At 31.2% G+C, this 17,191-nt stretch overlaps 1 pseudogene; it reads right to left on the minus strand.

Annotated features, from left to right (window-relative positions):
• Positions 1 to 243: 243 nt before the first annotated feature.
• The window catches only part of LOC124352917, a 42,939-nt pseudogene continuing 25,991 nt past the window's right edge, over positions 244 to 17,191 (minus strand).

A 17,191-nucleotide genomic window follows, 5' to 3' on the forward strand; every position in this document is an offset into this window, starting at 1 on the left:
AGCTGAAGATGAATTGGAAATGGACTTATTAAACCATTTCCATACCACCAAAACCAAAGTAGCTGATTATCTATTTTTTTATTAAAGGAAAATTGTTTTATCAATGTCATAATATACTAGGTTCTTACATAATGTAACTTGATTTTAGGGTCCAAGACTATTGAAGAAGCTAAACATGTGAAAATACCTGACAGCTGATAGTTTTTTTTAAGCTGAATTGTCATAGGTTACGAAACTTGGGTAGCTGGAATGAAAACATTAATACAAACAATGGTAATAAAACTCACAGAGGACGAGGAAGGTGTGTGAGGACCTCATGAGCACCAGTATCCGCCTGAGCAGATCCTTACTTAGGATGCAGTTCTTGATATTGTACGTGTGATGTTCGACACAAAACGACAACAGCTCCAGGATAAGTCCTAGCAGCTGCACTGTCTGGTAGTCATCCTTGGCTGGCTGGCTGTCTACCGTATTTGCTAAAAGTGGTGCTGCAGACAAACAACCCATCATTACTTCTGGTAAACAGTGTCAGTCATACAAAATCTCATGCAGTAAAATCAAATACGAGATAGGTTTCCATATATTTAATTAACTTAGAAATTACTTCAATTTGGTTTAGTTAAATCTTTTCTCACTTAACACAATCAGTACAGCAAAAGATATGCACTGTCCTGAGGATGACCAGTATAGTAGCTGGATACAGCCATCACAGAACTCTAATCCCATCAGTAATGTTGATAGAGTTAGCAAAAAGGACACCAAAGAAACAACAACAATCTTACAAACACCACAGAAACTGAAGGTATCTTTATGATTACCTATATAAAAATATGGGATGGATCATTGAATTATTAATTTCTGATTATATCCATAACTGTAATTCTTAAAATCTTTTAATAAGAAGTAAAAGTTGAGTCTCAAAACATGAGAATTTTGTTATTTTAAGAAGAGCAGGCTTACCTACGAAAGGATACTCCTCTTTTTCTTAACTTACATTACAAAAAACACAAAAATGTTGTGCCCACTGGGCTCTTATTAAATCTTTTTATAGGCTATGCTATTTAGCTGCCTGTCACAGTCTAAATAGGTTCTAATTTTTATTTAACATGGGACTCAAGTTTAAAACTGTGTTATAAATAGGAATTCGTCTCAAATTAAGTGCCTCCATGATAATGAACTGTTAAAAATATGGTTATCTGTTAATACGACTTGTTTATACTTCATATTCAGTTTAGATTTTTCCATAAGAAACTCTAAATAGAATATAAGTTATAAACAATTAACATTCACAGGTAATAGTTTTTAATATTAATAATTCATTCGCATTAAGATACTAAAATGTCAGTTTTTGTATTGAAACATGGAAGAATTTCAGAAAAGTTTATATTTTTAACGCAGTTTAAGCTTTACCCCAATGTTAAAATTGGACCTTCGTAAGAGCAATGTGCAGCTGACTACCATACCGTCCTAGTGTCACTATGTTCAGAAGAAAACTATCCTTGAACCTGGTACAGTATGCCCGTTCTTTCTATCCTATAGAAATTCGCAGATTACAACTTGGTTTTGTACCCTCTTTAGTCTCTAAGATTTTTGTCAAAAACATTAATAAATATAATGGAGTTGAGTTATTTTTAAATAAAAATCTTCAACAAGATTTTTGCTTTATATAATTACAGGAATGTTGAACTGTTCGAGGTACACTTCCATAATGTGGAGTGACATATCCATGAGTCAGTTCTGATGGCATTTCTACAGCTCTGAGATCTTTTATATCAAGTGGCAGGCTTTTGCAAATTTGGATTTTCACATAGAACTGTTTTCTACTTTTATCAGATGGCATGGTGTGCTGGAAGTAGTTAGGTTGCTGTCTGAGTATTGTGGGAGTGAACGTTAGCTCTTACCTGCTAGTACAGAGTAAACGTGTAATGCTACCAATGATAAAAAGTTAAAAAACAAGTCTTTCCATGACATATGGCCTGTTAATGTTCTTATTGTATTGAAAGTTACAATCTTATTAAAATTTCTTAAAATATCTTGAGATCTTGCATTTCAACCTATAAATGAAAATAAAGTCTCTCTCGTGTCTAAAAACTTTCGTAAGGAAAACGTACAAATCATACAGTATGTACAACGAAAAATTGGGAGTGAACGAGCAGACTCATCGTCCAAATGGAGCACTTGAAAAAATTACACACTGATATTTATATCTGCCCCTAAGACTTCCTTAGTCAATATCACAATATAAATCATGCTACCTTTACATATAAGTCTCCATTACTAACTAACAGTTTTAGAATATCATAGCACAACAAACTTACCTATGAGCAAGTGTATACTGTGTTTGTAGAAGTAGTTGAGAAAGTCAGTTTTCTCTGTCTTATTAATGGAGGCCAGCATGTTCTCTGGGTCGATCAGTATTCTCAGGATACCCATCAGCTGTACCCGCCCTGCCCAACTCTGGGTCCGTGTCACAGATCATTTGTTCGATAATTACATTCAGTAGTATTAGCTCCTAAAAAATATTATTCATGTTATACTAAATACTGGTCCTTTGTTAAGTAAATTATCCACCATTACTCAATATTTTTTCTGTACAATATCAGTTTATAAATGATTTCATTTAACCCTTATAACGTCAGTATATCTTTTCACGACTTCCAGCAAACGGCACAACATTAAAAAAAAAAAATTTTAATGTGTAAAGTTCATTTTTATTTTTACTTTCTATAATTATGGTAAGTATAAAAAAGTAAAAATTTTAAAATTATCTTGTACGTACATATATTTATGGGACATTAAATTGTAGATATAAATAAAGTAAAAATAAAAGGCACACAACATTTTATTAGCTAAACTATAAACATTACCAGACAATTATATAAATATAATTAAAATAAATTATATTTATAATAAATTATATATAATAAAATTAAAAATAAATAAAAACCATATAAACAGAAAACACGACGAAGGAAACCGACTCAGCGATGGTTAGACACGCACTACCTGAAGCCAAACTGCAAACAAAAGCGCGCGCGCTGTACGGCGTCTGTGCCGTGTGGCGGGGAGAGTGTCTAGACACTGCGTCTATTGTTTCAAACAATGTAACGCGACAGCTATATTTTGACGCTTGACATAGGTCAATAACCCACACACATGGTTCACGCATACCATTAGTGACATTGATCGGATTTAAAAGGAACTTAAATTTGCTATAGACGCAGTTTTGTGTCGATGCGCCGTACCGCGTCTTTGCTGTTTGGAGATAGTTTGTCTATGCGCCATACGGCGTCTGTGACGTTATAAGGGTTAATACTTAATCAGAAATCATCCACCTTAGAGTTCAGTGCACATAATGATAAAGCCCTCTTACGGGATAATTGAGTGCAACAGCATACAAGTCAACAGTCAATTGAAATTAGGCTGCTTTGCTTACCAATTCTGTAAACTGAACTGAAAAAGAAACCAAAAGTATTGGTTAAGAGAGTTTCCTCTAGAATGAACAAATAATAAAAGAACGGCCCAACCCTTTTCTTGATTTGACACCATTTTGCTTCTGACATGATGATTGCCATTTAATATTGGCCTCTGGTCAGTTTTCAGTGTTGGTTGTTCATTACAAATATACTGCTATGACCTGTATTCTTTAGTTCGGTTTCAATAATTAATGTTTTGTTGTAATTCCTGACTTGTGTTACAATGCTCTGGTATGATCTTAATCTATATAGTAGATAAGTGTTAGGTTAGTTACATCTACCTGAAGAAGAAATCAGATTGTAAAACTTGAAACAATATTACTGAATTCTTGTATAACTGAATGTTCAGGAAAATACTCCCTGGAATAAGTTGATATATTTGAACAAAATATAATTTAAACCTATTTCATTATGTATGATCAATGGTTAATAAAGACTCTTTGACTCGTTACCAGCAGCTTTATTCGTGTTATCCTATACTAAAATTGTTTGCAGTGTCTTCACTGATTATACAATATTGTTTTGGAGTAAACCCTGTTACTTAATATTGTTAGTGTCAACATCCGTACTTTTATACAAACATTTCAAAAATGATTGAAGAATGCTAACACACCTTGATCGATGATAACTGTTATAAAATTGAATTGTTATAAAACTTACAAAATAATTGGTATCTTTTAAAATTTGTATAAGCAATGTAAAACAGCTGATGTCAAAAGACAAAATGTTTGGCGCTCACAGCTCGTGCAAGTGTATCTTTAAAGTAGTTGTGCACACTTATGCCTTGACGGAAACTAGTACTGTTGGAATTACAATAAAATTCTCCAAATAGTTTGTGTCTAGTACATTTTTTATAACTATACTGGTTTTTTTGTTATTTAACTTTTAAAAATTTTCAACAAACACCATTTTGTTAATATTACAGAAAATAACACATTTTTTAAATTTTTTCCCTTACCTATTAAAACCTATTTGTCAAATTTGGTTTCTTTAGCTTTACTAGTTTTAGAGATAATAATTTGTTAACAAAAAATACAAAACGGCAGCTAGCAGCTAAACGAAGTTAAAATTGGAAAAAATGTATTCTTTATTTTTAGCTTAGAATCACACACAGAATTTTAAAATTCAAAGATAGCCCAACCTTTTTGATACATTCTGTGATGATATAAATATATCCCTTAATATTCTTTTTGTTACCAGATGTAAATGAATTGAAGATCATGTTATATGTAGATGAAAAGGTTATTAAATAACAGACTTATACTATAGCTAACTAAAATAATATTTTCTAGATGTTTACATGCTAATTTTATAACTTTCCAATGGATCGGACATTGGTTGTGAAAGGGTCAAAATACTTAATTTTAACAGTAATTACTGTCTTAAGACCCTAACAATATGCATAAACGACAGTGGTAAAGAATGAGTTTTCAAAGTTAGATGTAAAAAAAAAGAGATAATGTTCTAGACTAAATACTTCATCATTACTGCCATGAATATTAAGGTAAATGTTATTAAGGCAGAATACCATGTGATTTAGGTTAATTAACTATATTTTTAAATGCCAAAATCAATTAGTCAGCAGTTTATAAACTTTCCTATTATCCATTTTCCTTCTCCAGTTTATTTTGATAACATGTGAAATGTAAAAATAAATAATTAGTCCCATGTACTCACTCCTTTGTAACAGTATTTCTTTGCAACATATTAGGTTCTAAAATGTTGTAAAATATGATTATTACGATAAAAATAGTATTCCCAACAACCTTGAACCAAATTCCAATGAAAGAAATTTATGAATTACTGATGGAAAACTGCTAAAATAATCACAACAAACTCGCTTGAAACCTTAGAAAGCACTACTTATCTATCAGAAAAATATTAGTCTACAAATAGAAAGTAACAGAATTTGTGTTCAATAATATAAAATGCCACAGTAAAAAGTTTTTAAAGATGATATTCATCTAAAAATGTGTGCAGTGTTACCTCATCAGAGCTGGAGGTTTGCTGTAGCGTGTATTCCCGCACCACTGATGGAGAGAACTCTACGATGTATGTCAAGATGTCTATTGATGCAGTCTTTGTTGGAATATCCTCAGAGGACAGGGTGATTTCCAGTGCAGGTAAAATTCCCAAAGAAGACAGTGTCTGAAAAATATATTAATTATCTATTATTTACATTGCCCTTTTGTGTATATCCAACAGTTTGAGATCAGATTTGGATTATTGTGTTCGCTTAATACAGACCTTTAATTTTATGTAAATTTTTTTGTCAGAAGTTTAGCACTATCAGTCCCTTGTGAAGATTCTCATTAATCATATTTACACTTATTGTAGAATGACATAGATGCCTGGGGCTAAAAGTGTTAACCAGCTAAATTTTAACATGCCATAACTTCTAAATAAATAAAGATATAGTAAAACAAATTTCACATTTGTATTCCTGAGAATGGAGTAATTTAAAACAATGTGCTACATTTCCCCCTTCCAATTTGAAAAACTACAAACCAAATCCAAGAAGGTGTATTTTAACCTAGCCTACATTGTTTTAACTTCTAAAGCTTGCAACCCCGCATACAAACACTTCATACTAGGTGTCATTATGATTCTCTGCACCGCTTGACTTTAAAGGGATCTTTAACTTTTGTCACATCTTGTATAAATTCCTTTTTACTTAAAAAAAAATACATACAAAAGTATGAAGAGTATTTTAGGCTTAGTATATTTGAAAAAAGAATTTTGATTCCCTAGCCATGATAAAAATATTAAGAAATAAACATACAAGTATTGCTATGAAGAATATATATTTATACAAGTACACACACCACAAGGTAAATGAAAATAGCGCAGAGCAACTGATATGAGTTGATGCTTGAACATTAAAAATATGAACTGCAAATAAAATAGTTTTAAAAGTACGACAATTTAGTTCTATACATACATAGAGTATGAAAAAAGAGTCCACCAATAGACTCAGCAGACTCGGGGCAATTGTCAAATTTAAATATAGAAAATAAAAATGAAAGTAAAACCATTTTTGAAACTACGATAATTCTAACTTTGGTTATATATATATATATATATATATATATATATATATATATATACCGTTTTTTATATGAAGTTGTATTGTTCTTATGACCAAAACGTTTTTCAGTGTTTGTCGAATCTTGTCAATAAATTCTCTAATGTGTAATTCAATAATCACTAGAAATTTCGAGAATTTAATTTTTAAAGTATGTATTAAAAAAAGTTATGAAATAATTTTAGGTAATTATTGTTAAAAATAATTACAATCTCCTTAATCAGGACACATTACCTAAAGAAACAGTTTACTAGACACTTAACAAAACAAACCTTATAAAATGTTTCTTTTCCTTGTGGCTGGAGATTTTGTGAGAAGTTACAGTATTCTTTTAAAAACAATACCAGGTCTCTTCTTTTAGAATCTAGCGTCGACTCGTCTGTTAATTGGCTGAATAAATCACTTAAAAACTTTTCATCTTCCTGTAAGCAAGAAAAGTTTCTTTAAGCAACAGAGCAAATGGTAAGAAATCTATCACACAATTATTATTCTGGAGCTAAGATACCATGTGACAAGATATTTTGCAGGTTAAATAAATATTATAGAGCAAGTGAACAAAGTGATGACAAGAAAAGACAATGCCATAATACAAAACATTACTAAGGGAAAAAACAAAATGGCACTTGTAATGTAATACTAATAATTACAGTATATCATATGAATAAATGCAACTTATGTATTTATGATCATAAAGTAAAGATGTATCCTGATGCAAAGTGGATTTGATAATGCTCTAGTCTGTGAGGACCTATGTCATAGAACTTTGAAATTTGCTGCCACCTGCAAAACGTTCAAGTTGCACACTATTTAGCGGCAAACAAAATGGGAATGAACGCTCTACCAACCTTTCTTTATTCCTGGACCAAAATATTATATTTTCATTCAAAAACTTGAGAACTACCCAAACAGCTAACTTTTTTCTCCTCACTTGGCAATTTTTAATTTGAGAACGGTTGTTTTAATAAGTTGAAATTTGGTATATAACTTTATGACCCAAAAACCGTTATAGAAAAAAATTATTTTTACAAAAGCTTTATTTTTAAAACAACTGCTTTTTAAAACTGTGGACAAGTTAGTCAAAGAAGTGAAATCAGTACACCAATAATTGTGATCATTTTAGCTCAGTCATTGTAAATTCAATACAATTTGCCAGGACGTTTGAGGGCATCAATTACAATCTATCTTTGGTTGAGACATGCCTTTTTATAGCTCACATTAGTTCGCTTCGAAAATGATGACAACAGATGAATTTATTTGTACACAGCCTTTCCATTGATAACAGAATTTAGTTTTTAAGTGGTAACATTTACATTATGGTAATCATTATTTCTGTATATAACTCATACATACAGAAATTATTGCCTAGGTAAATAATTATTTTAAAAAATTGATTGTGACAAAAAAAATTGAAAAGATTGAATTTTACACTGGAAGTGAAATGAATCAGTCAAAACAGGTTACTGCTCACATATAACATTGTATAAAACAATAGAGGCCACTGTTTTTAGTGCTTGTTTGTTGCTGGTTCCATTGCAAATCTTTGTAGGTAGAGATTTATTGTAAAATACAATGTCACAACTAAATAATTTAAATTAGTTAATTATATTAACAAACAGACAAATATATTGCAAAATAAGACCTGTTACACAATATATGTATATACTTACTTGAATTAAATTTACAATCTCAACTTTGTTAAAAAATATGAAACTGGACAGTGTTGATAGCATATTATCCTCAAAGACGGAAGGGGTGGGCAGAACAACGTCTTGAATGTACTGGACTCTGTAAGTTTGGTGTATCTTGGCCAACAGTTCGGGGTTGCTCATTGGTATTACCTCTTTGAACCTGGAAGTTCATATTGTTTGATTAAACATTTCAGAAGAATCTAAACAATCTATATGTGTAAACTTTTCTTTTTATCTATATATAAAAAAATAACCAGAATTAATTTTAAAAGTAACTATAACATGCTTAACCCTTTGACTGGTCAGCAAGAGTGCCCTAAAAAGTGAGTTAAGTGATTTGGGTTTACTACAGTAGATGTGTTATGAAAAACACTCAATTAAACGTTCTTGAAGTTTTTTGTATTTATACAGAAATTAATCTAATTATACATAGAAGTTATTATATTTACAAAATATGAGAATAAAATTAAATACTCATCATTTTCTCATAAACATACTAAGGTACAGGTTAGTTACAAGTTAGTAACAGTACACAAGTCTCCTCATAAATCTTTGATGGTATAAAAATTGCTAAAACAGTTGGATACACAAAGCAGAATGGCGCAATCCCGGCACATCGTGTCACAGTGCCGCTGCTCGTCGACGATGGTCTATCTGCACACGTGGCATTCTCTCTTCGGCTTGTCCTTCTTATGTGTAGCAGGGATGGTGGCAGGAAAATGCTGAGCAGTAAGTCTCAGGAGAGTATCTTGTCTTTCTCGGACCATTCTACATAGTCAGTAATTACACAAAACAGCCACGTTTATTTACTCACAATAAACACAACAAAAAGTTTACAATCAAGGCAACCGGTAACGTAAAAGTGAGGTTACAATCTGTATTCACTACACAAACAGAAAATGAATCAGCTGATTACTTGGAACAACTGATTGAATACCGTCATATGACCTGAATACCGTCGATTGGATCTGAAATGAATAAATAAAAAAACAACTGCGATCTAGTGGGAACGACGAAAACTACATGAAACTATTTTTTATTTATTCCGCTAGATCGCATTCGTATTCAGATTATTTATCACTAAACATTAATATGAAGACTGTTTAGCATCATAGTTTTTCCCACACAGCTATCGGAATTACTGTGGGCAGCACTTAGGGCACTTCCGAATGCATTGCGGGATTACTAATCAAAGGGTCAAATTGAATGCTATTTTTACTTACTTTGAACACGTCTTAAGGTACTGACGGTGTCGCTTTGGTGCTGGTAGACTTGGGTCGTATTCCAGGCAACCCACAACATCAAATATTGTGTCATCTGTAACCATATACAGAGTTACAACTCATTATATGAGAGTTACTTATTTCATTGCTGATCAATGCTTAATTAAGTAACCAAAAAGACAATATTAAGTAATTTTGAAATTACATGAAGACATGGACAAATAATTACTTAATTGGAATAACAATCCTTAAGCATAAGTTAAAATAACCAACCATAATTATTATGAAGTGAGAGACTACAGCTGAGTTTAAATTTGACTTTTTGTTAAAATTTCTGAATAGGGATTTGAACAGATCTATGATTATTATTTGCATTTTGGATGTATGATAAAAAAATAATTTATACTGGAATCTAAAACAAGAATAACTGTTCAGAAATGGCTCAATTCTTTAAATTTAAAATTTTCTAACTTAAATTGTCTTTTTTTATAATTTATGATTTGAAAATATCCATCATGACTTCAAATCCATATGGAATGCCTACAGAAATTCTTCTTATAACTGCAGAATATATTAACCTTGCAGAGCATGTTAATGTATATATATATATATATATATATATATATATATATATATATATATATATATATTTATTTATTTAAAATTAGTTAATTAAAAAAAAACTAAATTTCAAAATAAAATGTTTAAATCACATAATTTTTAAATATCAAAATTAATATATTATCATAAAAAGGGTTCCAAGTTTTTCAATTACAATTTATGTAAATTGCCTTTAAACTGAACATAACAGTATATCAAATAATGAAGCCAATTTAAAAAGCAGACCAAATACAAAATCTTCAAATTAAAGAAATTCTAATAAATAAAGCTTACTGTTTTCACAAGCCATTACCATACTACTGGTTAGATGTCTAGTTAGTTCGCATAATATTTTAAAAGCAGTAATTTCACAATTAACACATAGAGAATAGGGGCTGTGTACATTACCTCCAAACATCACTTCAAATAACGCATTTTTGTTCAGTAAAAAAATGTTTTTAAACACTTCATAGAGGTAATGAAGTCCTTCAGCGTTTTCAAGATCCTCGCACATATGAAACAGATTGAGAAGTTTGCGGATGTAGTTTTCATTTTCAATGGCAGCGGCAAGCTTCTCCTTGCGCAGAGGTGATGACAGACAACTCGCTATGAGCTCACTGATCTCCTCTAGTCTGCTGAGTTCACAAGGTGGCAGTTCAATGGGCGGAGCAGAGTCAGACATGTCATCGAACCTCTCATCCTCCGACTCTTCCACAATATCCTGGGTGATCTCCACTGACGGGTCTTTACCTTGCACCTAAACAAGGACATAGCAATGAGTAAATAATAAGTCAATAGATGAGTGATAATATTTCCAGACTATACAAAGTTGATATGATGCAAGTCAAATTTTTAAGTGTCCATAGAGAAGGGGAAGTTTTTAAATTAGAGGTAAATGTTTCTATTTAGTTAGGCTAAGCATTAAATTTAAGACATTCTCTATTTTAAATTGTACTTAAATTTAATACAAGAATAGAATTAAATATACCAAATTTGATTTGATGGTACATTTAATGTCATAGAACATGTCTCCGACAAAAAGAGTAAATTTAAATACATTTCAAATTTAAACTGGCCACATTTCATAATTTTTTTTAATTTTTAAAGCACAATTTTTAAAAATATTCTGCAGTATAGGACACCTATTAGAGCACAAAAGATCTCAGGTCTTAGTGCTATGAGATAAAACCATAAAATACCCAGAGAGAAAGTCACATTTTAAATTGAGTACTTCTGCCTCATTTCCCCCCAGTATAATGGTACTTAAATGCTGAACCTTGCTTGAATTAGTACGATCAACAAACAAAGTCTGTCACTACTTGACACCTGAAAACACTACCAGATACCTGTGGATGATTAATATTGGGACATATAAAATAATCAAAAAACTTTTAAAATATTTATTTTGGTACAGAAAAAATTTACAAAGTAAAGAGAATAATGGACAGTAACAATGAAAACCTGTCACCAGCCAACAGAAGAGATACTAACTCAGTTAAGACATTATAGAGTTGTGATTAATAAGTATTGTCCATTTGTAGTTTTTCATTTATTTCAGTTTTTTGTTTTCATATTTTATATGCTTATTTAAAACAATTTTACCATTATATAATTTTATTCAGAAAAAGATTCAAACAAGATTCTTCAATTATTTTAATTTTTTGTTACGGTAAAAAGCAAAATTTTCAATTCATTATTTAAAATTAGATTCTCTGACGATAAGGCAGTTACATTAATTAATTACATATAAAACATTGTGAAAGGTTGATAAAAATTTAACTGAAATATGAAAGACTAAATGGAAAGATAGCATATACAATCGGTCTGAATATTACTTACTTAACCGTTGTGCCAGGGCCTTTCAGCACATGTACTGACAGTATTCAGCTGTCTGAAGTACAATGTTGTTACTGAAGGTCAGTTCATTTTGAGTGATGGTGAGTCCTGTCAAAGAGCTGCATCGGAGATGATGTCACTGCACTCACAAGTCGGATCTTCCACTAACGCCTTAACCATACACCCTCTTCTTTCAGGTCATTCACATCCCTCCATCTTGCTAAGCAGGCTATCCAAATTCTCCACGATTATTTTTATTTCCATAGAGAAAAATATTCCTCGACTCAGGACAGCTTAAAGTTGGCTGTTAACCGTGACTCGGTGTCATCCTTCATCTTTGTGTGTTTAACAACAATGAGAACGCCACAGCGTATGAAAGCAGAACTTGTCAACAGCAGACACTGGAGGCAATATGAACTGAGTTTGTTTACTGCCATGTCCACTTCCTGGTGTGCACAGGAGCGTGCCACACTAAAGCACAGCACAATACATAAAAATGCTTTTTTCATTTCAAAATATAGAAATGAAGTAGGAGGTAGCCAAAGAAATATTCAGTACAAACAAATCGGATATGCATTGACGTAACTGATCGTTGATCCTTTGGTCTGCTGCTTCTCCCCTTGAGATAGTTTGCAGGAAATGTTAGTGCAATATTAGTGTGACAGATGATGACCTCTATCAGAATAACTTTAACACTTTGACTAGTAATCCTGAAATGAATTCGGGAGCGCAGTACGTGGTAATTCCGATAACCGTGTGGAAAGCACTATGGTGCTAAACAGTTTTCACAATAATGTTTGGTGATGAATAATCTCTCACCTGAATACGAATGCGATGTAGCGAAATAAATAATAAACACTTTCAAGTAGTTTTCGTCATTTCCACTAGATTTCAGTTGCTTTTATTTATTTCTTTCAGACCCAATCAACAGTACTCAAGTTATGTGACGGTATTCAATCAGTTGTTCTAAATAATGAGCTGATTCTATTTCTGTTTTTGTAATGAATACAGGTTGTACCCCTACTTTTATGTTACCGGTTACTGTGATTGTAAACATTTTGTTGTATTTTGCGTGAGTAAATAGAAGTGGCTGTTTGTGTGATTACTGATTACGTAAAATTAAGCGAGAAAGACTTAAAGATGAATTTTTGCTAAGATGCTCCCCTGAGACATACTGCTCAGAAATTTTTCCCACCACCATACCTGCTACAGATAAGAAGGACAAGCCGAGGAGAGCAAGCCACGTGTATAGATAGACCAGCGTCGGCAAGCAGTGGCACCAGGACACGACATGGATGTGCGCGATTACAACGTTCTGCTTTGTTATGTCTGACTGGTTTCACGCATTTCATACCATCAAAGATTTTTGCAGAGACTTGTACTGTTACACACTTGTACCTAACCTGTACCTTAGTATATTCATGAGATAATACTGAATATTTTATCTTATTCTCATATTTGCACATATAATAGCTTTTGTACTTAATTGGATTAATTTCTATATAAATACAAAAAAGAACTTCAAAAACATATTCATTGAATGATTTATAACACATCTACTACAGTTTTTAAAATGCTCTTCATTCAGTGAAGCATTGTAATAAATATAGCAAGGTATGTATGCATTTTAACAGATAATAGAACAATAATTGCAATTGTGATTAATGTACAAAATTAAACAACAATCACCTATTGACAAGTACTAAATTATTTTATTACCCTTTTATTTTAAAACTATATTTAAAATATATTGTATTACCTTTTTATTCAAAACCAGTAAAAATAATAAAATCGAATCGTTCATTACTCAAATATATTTTTAACCCTGGGTCTAAAATGGCTCCTAAATTGCGAGGCACGTCCAGAAAGTAAGTGTACTGGTACTCTTACAGCTGTTAAAGGGAATACTTTTTCTATATGTTTGCAACACTGCCCGCGTAGTCTGAATCCTCCCCTTCAAAACGAGACCGATCCGTGGTTAGTGTGTTGAAAACTCTTGATACAATAGCATCTCTCGCGAAAAATGGCGACCGTATCTCCCAAGAGGTATCCGCCAAGAGAGGTTTATTTTACCAATATAAACACAAAACACATAAAATATTGCCCAAAGTTTTGATTACTTTTTGGTTTATCTCAACAACATTATTTTTTCATATAGACATTGTGATTTTCACTGATAATGTGAACTTTTGGATAAGAGATAGAGTTATATTACTACCATAACAGATCTAGCAAAGTAAAAAAAGTCACTGGTAAGAAACATAGAGGAAGAAGACTTGCACATATGTTGAAAATCTAGAATAGAGCATGAAAAGACTTGTTCTATAATGCTAGACCTTTAAAAAAATGCTAAAACTTGCATTAAAATGCCAGTGTTGTAATCTCTAATACATTATAAAGATATTTGATTCATTAACTGACCTGACAAATTTTCTCCCAAATTTCATCACAGCCGACTTTTTCTTGAAAACTGAGAGCCAAATCAAAATTGTCCCCTTCAGACCAAACGATGAGTGTATCCTAAAGTAAAACAATAACAACAATCAGATATGCATAAACAGGTTAGAAAAGGTTATGTGTAAACTTACATAATACAGTTAAAAGGAGAATAATCTTTGCAGAAACTCTACACATTTCTAATAGGTCAAATTAAATTTATACTTAACATTAAGTAAATATGTACATAATCAACTAAAATCACTAAAAAAAGAGAAAATTTGATTAGTTTTTAAAATATTAATTCAATAAAAGTCATCACAGAGAAAGGTTTTTTATATGGCATAACATATTCTAACCCTATGTTTTTATCAGAAAATTATTTAAACATTTTCTTTTTCTAACATATTTTTCATTGCCAAAATTCAGTATGACATTTAATGTAAAGGAAATATATAATACAACATATAGTAATTTAATTTCAACACAAACTATTAAGATTGTCAAAAAAAGACATTTATTAGTTGTAAAAAATTGTATAGTAAAACTAGACAAGGCCTACTTATGTACCATCTTTCAGCTCAATTAAAATATGTTTGTCCAGGACATGTTTTTATGTGACTGCATTATCATCAGACGAATTAAAATATAACACATCACATAACATAAAAATAAACCAAAACACATGACACTCTCAATAGATATGTTATAATGACATATAAATTGACGACATGAATTTTTTTCACAGGCCTGTCAATATTTTATTACATTATGTTTATTCCAGTGTTATATTTATTTATGTTTATATTTTGTTATGTGTTTATATTTTAAGTCACCTGATGATGCATTCTGGTTATTTAACAAATTCCATATGATGAACAAGCTGATGATACAGCTTACTGAAACATGCACTTAACAAACGCATTTTAATTGAGCTGACCAACGGTAGGTAAGTAATTTAGAGTTACATATTTCCTACACCAATAGGATTATAACCACGGATAATTTGGAAAGTAAAATGAACCAATGACAGCTTGTACAAAATTGTACTTCAAATTCCATCTAATGTACATTTTTTACAATCTGAACTAACCTATTACATGAAATAGCCTAAACCAATATAATTTTACATAGGTTAGGTTAGTATTATAAAACTAGATAAAAGCTTTTCCTGTATCCCTTGAGTAACAAACTAAAAAATTATAAATCTATGGTTTAGTTAACTTTTGATATTCAATGGTTCAAATATCGATGGAATATTCACTATTCATATAGAAAAGATACACCTAGCATATTTAACCATTACTTTAATGCCAGGCATCAGGGAAAAAATAAAAAATAAATACAATTGAGTCACACGTCTGGTTAAGTCGAGGATATTCTGCAAGACAGTAAATCACTGAATATTGACTATTAAAGAACTAGGGATTTAGTTTGAGAGTTGTTAATTTCAATTACAAAATATGTAAAAATAAACTAATTTTACTACTTAAACTACATCATATTTAATTAATGTAAACAATTCAGTGCAATTATTTGACAGGAAAAATTAAATAACTTGACATTCTTGAACTTCAATAGTTCACCAAAAGTCATTATTATTGTGGTGCTGGGACCTTAGCTTTTTTATTCTTGATATTGAAAAGTAAACACTTTTATTTCAATATATTGAATGAGATAGTGATTTGAATTTGAGAGCTATTACAAGGAAAACCTCATACTTCTTACAAATTTACCACCTCCTTCTCCTTTTTCAATGATAGAATGTAGCTATAGCTTTAAAACAACAGTAATTGGGTTATATTATGTACTCACTTAGTACCAGCTAAGAAGCTTAGAGATAACGATAGCATTTATTTATATTATAGTACATTTGGAAATTGATTGCTATGTCTTATTTTATTCTATTCATTTTACAGTACATGTTCAAATAAAGTAATTTAGTAAGAGTTATACATTGACTAAAACAGAAGTTATAAATGTTATTTAGGACCAAACAGGACCTTCTTAAAGTCGTCCGTCTGCGCGGTAATTCTTTATAGAAAGGTCCCAGAATCATGAAACTTGGTATGGTAATTTTGAGATCAAGAGGTAAAAGAGCAATCTGGCCGCCCATCTGTGCGATAACTCTTGATAGAATAGTTCTGGAACTTGACATGGGTTCCTTTAGGTCCAAGAAAGGACTGTACCAATGTATAGAACCAAAAGATCTACGGGTTGCCCGTCCGTCTGTGTGGTACAGTAACTCTTTCCTTACGTTTTTTAGGGTCCTTCAGTACTCCATTGTATTTATTTATTTACATTTTTAAACTTAAAAAAGTAGGTTTAACTTTAGTTTTTAAACTAAAACTAAATATATAACATTAAAGATAAAACTTACCTGTTGTTTTTGATAGGCTGTATCAGGCTGAATTTTGGACTCCAACAGAAGGGATCCTGAAATTTAAAACCAATGCCTTAAACAACAACTAAATGTAAAATTGTATTATTTAAAATACACAGTAATTTTAGAGATAAAATTTAGGATATAATGATTTATATACTATACAAAATGATCATAAATGAACATTTTTTACCAATAACAAAAAAATTCACATCTATTCGAAGAAATACATTGTACACAAAATAGTACCTCAACCTGAAAACTATACATATAATTCATCAAAAATTTGAGGTAAACTGTACCAGTATAAATCATGTTGATAGCTTACCTAACCTCAAATCCCTCAATGCTTTAATTACTGGGTAAGAACAATGCCTATATAAAATATAGCCTTCCCTATAAAGTTTTTTTTCTGCATAATTAAAAGAAACAACAATGACCATTGTGTTTGGCAAACATACACA

The sequence above is a fragment of the Homalodisca vitripennis genome, chromosome 1 (genome assembly GCF_021130785.1).
Source record: "Homalodisca vitripennis isolate AUS2020 chromosome 1, UT_GWSS_2.1, whole genome shotgun sequence".
NCBI lineage: Eukaryota > Metazoa > Arthropoda > Insecta > Hemiptera > Cicadellidae > Homalodisca > Homalodisca vitripennis.